This window comes from Rhyacophila brunnea, unplaced genomic scaffold, assembly GCF_057557595.1.
Source record: "Rhyacophila brunnea isolate RB1 unplaced genomic scaffold, BYU_Rbru_1.0 scaffold_23, whole genome shotgun sequence".
In the NCBI taxonomy this organism is placed as follows: Eukaryota; Metazoa; Arthropoda; class Insecta; order Trichoptera; family Rhyacophilidae; genus Rhyacophila; species Rhyacophila brunnea.
The window spans coordinates 11,822,939-11,832,539 of NW_028232893.1; positions in this window are offsets into that span (position 1 = coordinate 11,822,939).

Consider the following 9,601-nt stretch of genomic DNA (forward strand, 5'->3'; position numbering starts at 1 on the left):
TCAATTATCCAACTAGACCGCTTTTCTTTCTTTTCTTTTGCTGTTCTTTCATGAATCTTGAATCCACACTTGAGTGCAATATGGCAACCTAACGTATGGATATTGCTACTTACATAGATCTAAATATTTCTTATCACCCCGTTAAACCGGGTATGTTGAATTATGGGTTCTATTATAGCTACTAATACAGTTTGCAAACTATCCCTCTTGAATGCCAATTCGTTTTGTTATCTTTTAATTGCCTTGATATTCTTCTTATTTTTGTTTAAGACTGTTATGCCATGTTTTCATGTGAAAAAAATCGAAAGTTGAACTGATAGTTCTAAATAAGATAGCAACAAGTGAAAGAAACAAGTTTGACGTGCCGATATGAGTTGTTATTGTTACCACCTTAGTTACTTGCCTAGGCAACCAGTTGATTCGAATGTTTAACGAAAGAAACCAGAAAGGACCTTATTTTCGTTCAATTCAACTTGCAACTTGGTTATTTTTGTTGATACGTGGTTCCCACTTCTTAATTGACGTTCAATTGCTATTAAACACAGTGTTGAACGATATAAATCGCCACGCGAGAACGCAGCATCAGGTTAGGTTAAATTAAGGCATAAGGCACCAGGCATCTTCCCATTTTTTGGTAGGTCAATAGTCAACGGTTCTTCCATGCAACACCAGTCCATAATTTCCATGAATGTATTTTATTCTTCATCATCTTCCCTATCCCACCACATCTTTAAAATTCGGAAACCTATCGAATCTGTTCACCTCTGCCTGCAATGCAATGAGAGTCATCATTTCTAAGCTTCGCAACATAGATATAGTTTTTAGATAAATTTAGTAGTTACTTGTCAATTATGCCGCCCAATAAGAGACGGATAAAGGGTTGCACCCATTGGAGGTAAGATAAAGTCAAAAAAGGAACTTTCAGACACTTATTCGTGATTTGTTTTCACGTGCGTGACGACTCCTTATATTTAGTGGGGTGGGGTTGTTCAGCACTTCCCAAAATCAACAAAACAACTGCCAGAAACATTACATCCAGCCAATCGAACATTAGCATTGTTGAGTTATTTGTATTTTCTTAATTTTCACGTGACTCATTGTTGAGGATCGTGATTATTACTAAATGATCTATATGTCTGCCTAGCTGAAGCGATTGAGAGGCATATACAGCTTTTCACCTAGATCCTAGGTCTTACCATTGTGCAGACGACATCTATCTTCCACGTGGACTCCCAATGATCTTATCTATATGTCAAACGAACTGCAATTCCAATGTATATTCAAATATTAATATAGCCCATTTTTTATAATGTCTCATATTGTAATAATATTATGTATAAGGTACCTAACAATAAATAGTACATATATATTGGGTAGAATTCCCATTCAAGGATGTACGAAATATTATTAATTATTAGGTTACTGACATTTTTAATTTGGAAACATGCCAAAAATATTTCCGAAAGTCGGTACCTAAACCGAACATCACTTTTATCACTGTTAAGGAAAAAAATTTGAGTGTGTATAAATACTGTTTCCACAATAATTAATATTTAATGAAGTCATTTAAATAGTCAGAATGTCTCCTAAACCCTTCCAACAAATCTTTTTCATGCTTTGCAAAATGTTCCATGTTATTTTTAGGAACCACATCAGATTTAGGTAAGTACTTACATATAATTTAATTAACAAGTATTTATCAGTCTGTAATGTGAACGACAGCAACGCTTTTGTCATTTGTGTTGTTTATCCGTCTTCGAATTCAAAACATTGTTTTTCAAATTAGAATTGCACAGACACATTTCAAAATATTAATTTATATACTTATAAGATTAAGTGGATACCTATGTGTTTTTTATGATATCTGTATTATAAATGAATACCTATTAACAGTTTTCTTCCTAATTTTGATTTTATTTATTTATTAAGGAAAACAACAGTTACATTGATTACAAATATGTATAAAAATAGATTATAGAAAAGATATTGCAACCAGCAGTTTCCATATATAAATTATAATGCCTAACGAGATAGAAAGTAAGAAGAACATACAATATATAGAAATTACATAAGAAAAATGAGGAAGAATATTGAATAATTATACACAAAAAGTAACATTTTTTAAAAATGTATTTATTTAAATATATATATACATACATAATAATATTATGACTAATTTATGATAGAGCAGGAAAAGAGAATAATAATAAAGGAAAAAAAACACACATTTAAAATTGGATCAATTTCAATTATACAAAATTTTAGATATATCGTGACATGTCATGCATATTCCAAAATCTGTAATATCATTTTAACTCTGTTTTAAAACTATTATATTAGAATTCTACCACATGAACAACAATTGACTTCATACATTTTTACGTGGGTATCAACTTTCTACGATTTCAATTATGTTAACGGGGATGTCGAAAATTAAGAAAAATCCATCAGCTTTATAAGAATCTGTATTCCTTTTTCAATATACATAATATTGTCATTTAAATAGTATAAAATTATTTGACATGCCCGCCTTGAACTAAATTCATCGGTAGACTGCCAATTTATTAAAATCATTTTACATTATGGAGACATGTTTTGATATTTATTTATATTTTTAAGCATTTATTTAATGGTAAAGACTAAAGAATACACACTGAGACAATAAAATAATGTAAGAAATTGTCGTTGTATAATTTTATTAAATCGTTACATATATTGGTCCCAAAATGTTGGTGTCAATTCGGCCCCTTAAAGTCAAAGAAACCTATTTTTTTTTTTTTTAATTTGAGTTACGTATGATTCTGGACATTAAATGACATGTTATATTAAGTGACAAAGAAACTTATCAAAAAATTCAATGGATAAAAGATAAGTCAATACATATCTCCTGCATACACGTTCTTGTTAATGTCTGTGTAACGTAAATTTACTTGTGTTTGGGGTCTCCAGTAAAGTAGAGAAAAATGAAATACGTTTCTTTGACTCTTAAGGGGCCGAATTAAAAATTTCAATAGATACATAGTTTCATCGGATATAATAAATTAATGTAATAAAGCGTAGGTACAAGACAAGCTTCATACTTTCCGCAATGATAAGTATTAAGTAATAATAAAAAATACCACGTGGCAGTGCCACCTGTCAACACTCTTAGATGTGTTTCAATTGATTTTGTATTGCATAACACACTAATTTCTTAAGCGCCACTTGCGTTGATTTTTTAACACTTTCAGTTCCGATTTATCCACTCCCAAAAACCTTCAATTTTTATCGAGCATATTCTAATAGAAATTGACTTTTTCAGAGGTACTATATCATTTTAAAAATCTTACTTTTTGAAAACATACTTATTTTTTATTTTTCCGTCAATTTCTCAATTTAATTGTAGCGCCGTCACGGCCAAATTACAATAAACAAATATGCGCCTGAGGTTATTATTTTTCAAATTTAGAAATTGTGTTTACGTGCATGTTTAATCTCACTCTAACCCTTTTAATACGTCTTCTCCTTGTCTGAATCTCCCATTTACTTTCACATTTATGTTTTCTCTCATGCGTTTCAGACAGATAGATTAATTTAGACAAATATTATAATGTACTTAAATAAGTTTAAGGGGGATCCCCGCGATAGATCTTTTGACGTTCTCTAAAAATATGGCGCTCTCCGTACCTAATCGTTGAAAGACAGACTGCCCGCATTTTTATGAGCCCAGAAAAGAAAAAAACTTCCATAACGTTTTACGCAAGCGATCTTCGCATGCAGGAAAAAACTACTTCACGACGAGAGTATTTACCTACATACACGGCAGTGTTACCAACACAATATAACCTTTTCTATTTCGTGGTCGCCAAAAATTTTAATTTCACTGTAAATAACCATGAATAACCAGTGAAGGTCGCTTTGTCAGAACGTTACAAAATGTTCAACAGTTGCGAATATTTCGCAATATCAGGCTTTTAAGTGTAAAAAAATCCTTGTAGACCAAATCGTCTATTCAATTCTAAACTATCCTAAACGCCAAACCATATAATGTGCAGGAAAGTGAAATTTAGAAATAACCAAACTATATCTACTTTTTTTGTGCTTCAAATTACATTTAATTTGGGGGAATTTTTTCCAATTTCAAATTTATGAAAAATTCAATACATTGGCAAATAATGTCACTTAGGATACTTATAAAGTGACATGAAAATAATGGTTTCTTAAATTCAATGTAATCCTATTCATTTAGGTTTATACAGATATGTTGGAAATTTCATAGAGAATCGATTGATGTAAAAAACGTATTTCGATATATTGGCGTTTAGGATAGTTTAGAATCGAATAGATGACATTTTTATCGTATTTTTAACACTGAGTGTAGGTTTATCGCTAAGGCTAAATTTCACGACTGTGTCTATAAATTCGATAGTGATAAACAAAAAGGCGTTCTGGATATTATAGTGAAAATTAGTTTAGTTTATTTAGACTGTCGTCTTCAGCGTCACGCAACTGTACCAGCAAGAATTATTCCATGATGAGGTTACAATTATTTCTAGGAAGATTGTTAGTAAAAAAATACATACGACGAAACCGATAATAATATTCTTTATTTGAAATCGCTATCCCATAAAGTTGCAACTTGTCACGGACGCTCTAATGGCTCGGCAGTGTTTTGATTTTATTATTGAGAACAATTCTTCAAGCTTTATCAATTTATGCTTTTTCTCTGAAACTTAAATAATTCTTACTCGTACCATATTCTCGTACCATACTGCATATTTTATACAAATCTCTTCATATTCTGAAAACTTCTGGTTACTTTTTAAATAGTTTAAGCACTCATGTACCATTTCCGAAAACAGCTGTGTCTGTTAATAATATATTGGATAGATTGTTATAGATTTTAAATAGTTTTAAAAAAAACTTAAAAAGTAGCATTTATATTTTTTTTTCTATCAAAAATTAAGTGGCTGAAGGATGTATTTGGAAGATATACTTTTTGCCAAGATAGTAAGCAAACGAGATTACACCCTTGTACGAGGGTTACACGCTTTCGTTTTGTTTATTCATTAAGAAAATGTCCCTCTGAGGCGGACGAAACTGGTCCAGATTTATTTACTAAAAGTGGAATAAGTACTATTTTTTTGCGTTTTATACAATGAAGTGCCACCATTAATTGACAGTTAACACAATAAAAGAAAGAATATTAAAACATGTGGGAATAATACTTACTGATATGTAGGAGTTTATATCGGATGGTTTGTTTTTACTTTAATTAAAACCATTGATTCGGAGAAATTGAACAAGTGGGCCTATTTTATACTTATCGACCGCTAAACTGATACAGTGATAAATGTATTATCAAACTTAAGGTAGGTTTGTATCAAAGTATTAGTACTTATTGTAAAAATTACAATAAGTTGGTTGTACTGTTGCAGTAAGTGCTATATTTTAACAGCACCTCTCTGCTGCTCTTAAAATATAGCACTTATTGCAACAATACAACCAATTTATTGTAATTTTTACAATAAGTACTAATACTTTGATACAAACCTACTCTGAGTTTGATAATTATCACTTTAGCGGTCGATAAGTTTAGTATAGAATAGACCCACGGGTCTAATTTTTTATTCACACGAGATATTATAAGACATAGATTTTGATTGAAGTAACAAAAACCTAGGTAAAAATTTATGTGATACTTGTCAATATTTCACGGGCACTTGTCATTATTAGGAATGAAACAATGTTTTATTTGTTTATGCACTGGTTAATATTAATTAAAGACTTTACGTTTTGATTACAAATTATTATTAAACTAGACTGGTAGGTATGTGCACTTTGACGGGAAAGGTGTCGTGTTTTGGTTCGGAGACGCGTCTCCTCGGGAGTTTTGAAGTATCATTCACTACTGGACGTGATATTTTTCTTCCAACTACCTACGCAAGTACGGAATTAACTCCTTATCTCCATAACTCTGTGGAATATGGGATATTTCATGAGGGGATTCAGGGTTTTATAAAATTAATTGATAACGCTACATTTATATGGTTAATTCGTAAAAAATGAATTTTAACGTCCGAAGTATATTTAGAATACTATATTATTTAATCATACAGTTGGCGACACTGCCAGGCTGTTAATAACCGGATAATCCACAAGGCCGTATCGATGGCGTAGTTTCCCGGAAACTGACGGTTCGCTGTGGATACTTGCGCGCCGCATCTCGCCACCGGATGTTGCATTTTTCTGCAAATTAATCTCCGGATATGAAAATATTAGGATCATTTTTTTTTTGCAAAACGTGTTTGTTATAATATCATCGTGTACTGGTGCATATGTATTTGTTTACTTGTTCATATTCGCAAGGCTTATGTCACGTGTGTGGCAAAAAATCTCACATGGTTATATAATATATATATTTTGCTCTCTTTTTATTCCATGCCACACTGAAGGTGTCTCTACCAATATGTTGTTTATATAATAAAAATAAAATGCCTGAAATGTGCACTGTAAAAAATATTTGTTTTTAAGTCGGTGATAGATGAATAAAATAAATAATCTTGAATCTTGCCCTGCAGTCAATTCGTATAGTTATTAATTAAATTATAAATACATATCGCACCCCCAGACCAACACTGACGTAAGTCAAAATAAGCCATTTTCCAGGACAGCCGAAACAAACTTTTTGAACCATGTTTATGGTACTTGATTTAAGGTCTAATGGCTTTACAACGTCCGTTTTTTTTTTTTTGTAGAATTGGAAAAAAATATATCTTTCTAGTGGCATTCATTTAAGAGTATCAGAGTTACTGGAGTGTTCTTATCGATAATTGACTCAATTTATTTAAAATAACACTGGAGTTAGGGGTATATCTCGTTAAATATTTTTTTTTAAAGATACGCCAGTGTTCTCCTTAGATAGAGAAAAATAAATTTAATTGAACTGCATTCATAACTCAAAACAGTAAAATTCAGACTTACGTCAGTGTAGTAGGTCTGGGGGTGTGATATTATATTGCATTGATTCCTCGAAATAACAGGGAAACATGAAAAAACTGCTTAAACCTTTTAAAAAGAATTCCGACCATAGATGATTTAATTAATTATGAATTATGGAATTAATAATTTTATATATTATTATGCAAAACATTTTGCTTGGTAGTAGTCATAAATGATGATGCTACTAGGTACCAACATTATAAGGGGATTTTAGGCAATATTTTTCTATAATTTTACTTGAGGCATGTTTTTAGTTTATTGATGCCATCATAACGTTTAATCTGTTAATTAATAATAATTCATCCACCTAGTATATATGTTACGCCGAATGTGCGAAATTGACTATTATATGAAATGGGAAAATTTTTGCCTAATTCATGTAATAGTCAAGCCCGTTGCCTTATTCATGAATTAGGTAAATTATCTGCCGAGTGCGTGAATTCGCCAGGGTATGGAATTCTTAAACTGTCAACATGACAGTAGAAAAATTTAATTTAATGGTTTTATGAGTTATAATTTGACATAATATAATATTAATATTATTAGGTTAGGTTTTGTTATTCTGAATTCAACTGAATGTACATTTTGAGGTTAGCTAACAAGTGTCAACAAACTATCAAATCATACTATCACAAACAAACAATCGACCATTGCACGATTGATACCCATGCACGCGTCAAATCGCGAAAATACCTTTTAATAAAATTCTTCCGTTATCATATTATGGTTCTAGATTGTCATGAACTTGTATTGTATTATATGAGAACGTCATTGTAGTTATTGATTGGTATATTTTTATATAATCAATGACATTTGACACATTTGGTTAGTTTGATTAGTTGCAAGAAACACCACCGGAGCGCGACCATCTATTTTTACCAATGCATGAGCATTTTGACACATTTGGTTTAGTTGCAAAAAACACCACCGTAGCGCTACTATCTAATTTGTCCAATGCATGAACTAGGCAGAAAAATTACTGCCGAATTCACGCACTTGGCAGATATTTTGCTTATTCATGAATAAGGCAACGGGCTTTCATTTTTCAGGATTTAGGCAAAATTTTGCCCATTTCATGTAATAGTCAATTTCGCACATTCGGCGTAACATATATAAGTAGAATACCTTGTAATTATAAACATAATATATCAAAATTAGAAATTATAGAAAATATAGGCTGGATAATTGGTGTCTTCCACGTGGAAGAAGGATGTCGCCTGAACAATAGTGATGTTTCCGTGAGTCACGTTTCTAAATTATAGATACTTACCAGCATAAAGTCCCTAATAATTAAATAAAATTCAGATATAATTATTTCGTTCATTATTGAATGGGCTTACCACATAGTAATATATAATTTTACAGTGTGGCTCGTGGATGTAGCAATTTTTTTTTTTTTAATAAAACTTTTTGAAAAATTAATATATTGTTGCTGTCATTTTCAATACACTTGTTTATTTAATTTTTATTACAAAACTAATAGGTGTTGTATTTTTGTTTGTTACAGGTACGCTGATATTTGCATCTTAATTCTATTGACAAAACGACAAGGGGACTGCGTTATGATAGTAGTCAGTAAGTAATGTTGACATATTAAATAATTAATTTGTATCGTATACCATATGGAGGTGATATCAATAACAGCAGATGGAGAACTTTTTAGGTTATCACCCCAAACACACACTTCAACGTACACATAAACGTAAAATAATTGGGTTTAAAATAAATAATGAACTTCACTCGAGGTCAAGATTTAAATAAATAACATAGAAAGATTGAAGCCACAGAACAGATTAATAAATATAATTCTGATAGGCTATACCCACAGAACAGATAATAAATAGAATACTGATAGGCTATATTCAATACGCCGCATGTTGATGCAGTCTTTTGAATGTGTGAGTGTCCTACAAAAATGAAGCACGCATTATGCACGTGCAATAGTGTGTAATACACCAACATTAAATGAGCGTAAAAGCATAAGCCGAGAGCAGTTGTCAGTAATCGACGTAAAACGTATTCTTGACACGTGTGTAAGTTTAACCTGGATTCTTCCTTACTCGAATCGGTTACCTGCTATCGCCTTACCCATTATGAATTTCAGTGCCCATTATTTCTGAGTTCCCTGGCCATATATACCCCAATACACTGTCATTTTGACGCAGGGTTTTGAATGTTTGAGTGTCCTACGATAATGAACCACACATTATAGACGTGTAATAGTGTTTGTTGCAACCTTCAAATATGCCAATATTGAATGAGCGTCAGCGCATAAACCGAGAGCAGTTGTCAGAACGAAGGACAAGCGTATTTTTGACACGCGTTTAAGTTTATCCCATATCCCGCACTCGATATCGGTTGCCTGTTACTACACACCCGTTAGTTATTTCAGTTCCCATTATTTCTGAGTTTCCTGATTGAAGCATTTATTTGTATCTACAGTTACGGTTACTAAAAATGGTGTTGTTTTATTTTTCTAAAGCAACGTATACGCTCTTTTCTTGGTACAATTGATTTCTATACGTCGAAATAACATTTTTATTAGTACCAAAACTAGGTATCCCTTATAATATAATAATTATGTGGCTGTATTTATTGCTATAGCGTCATGTCGTTTATA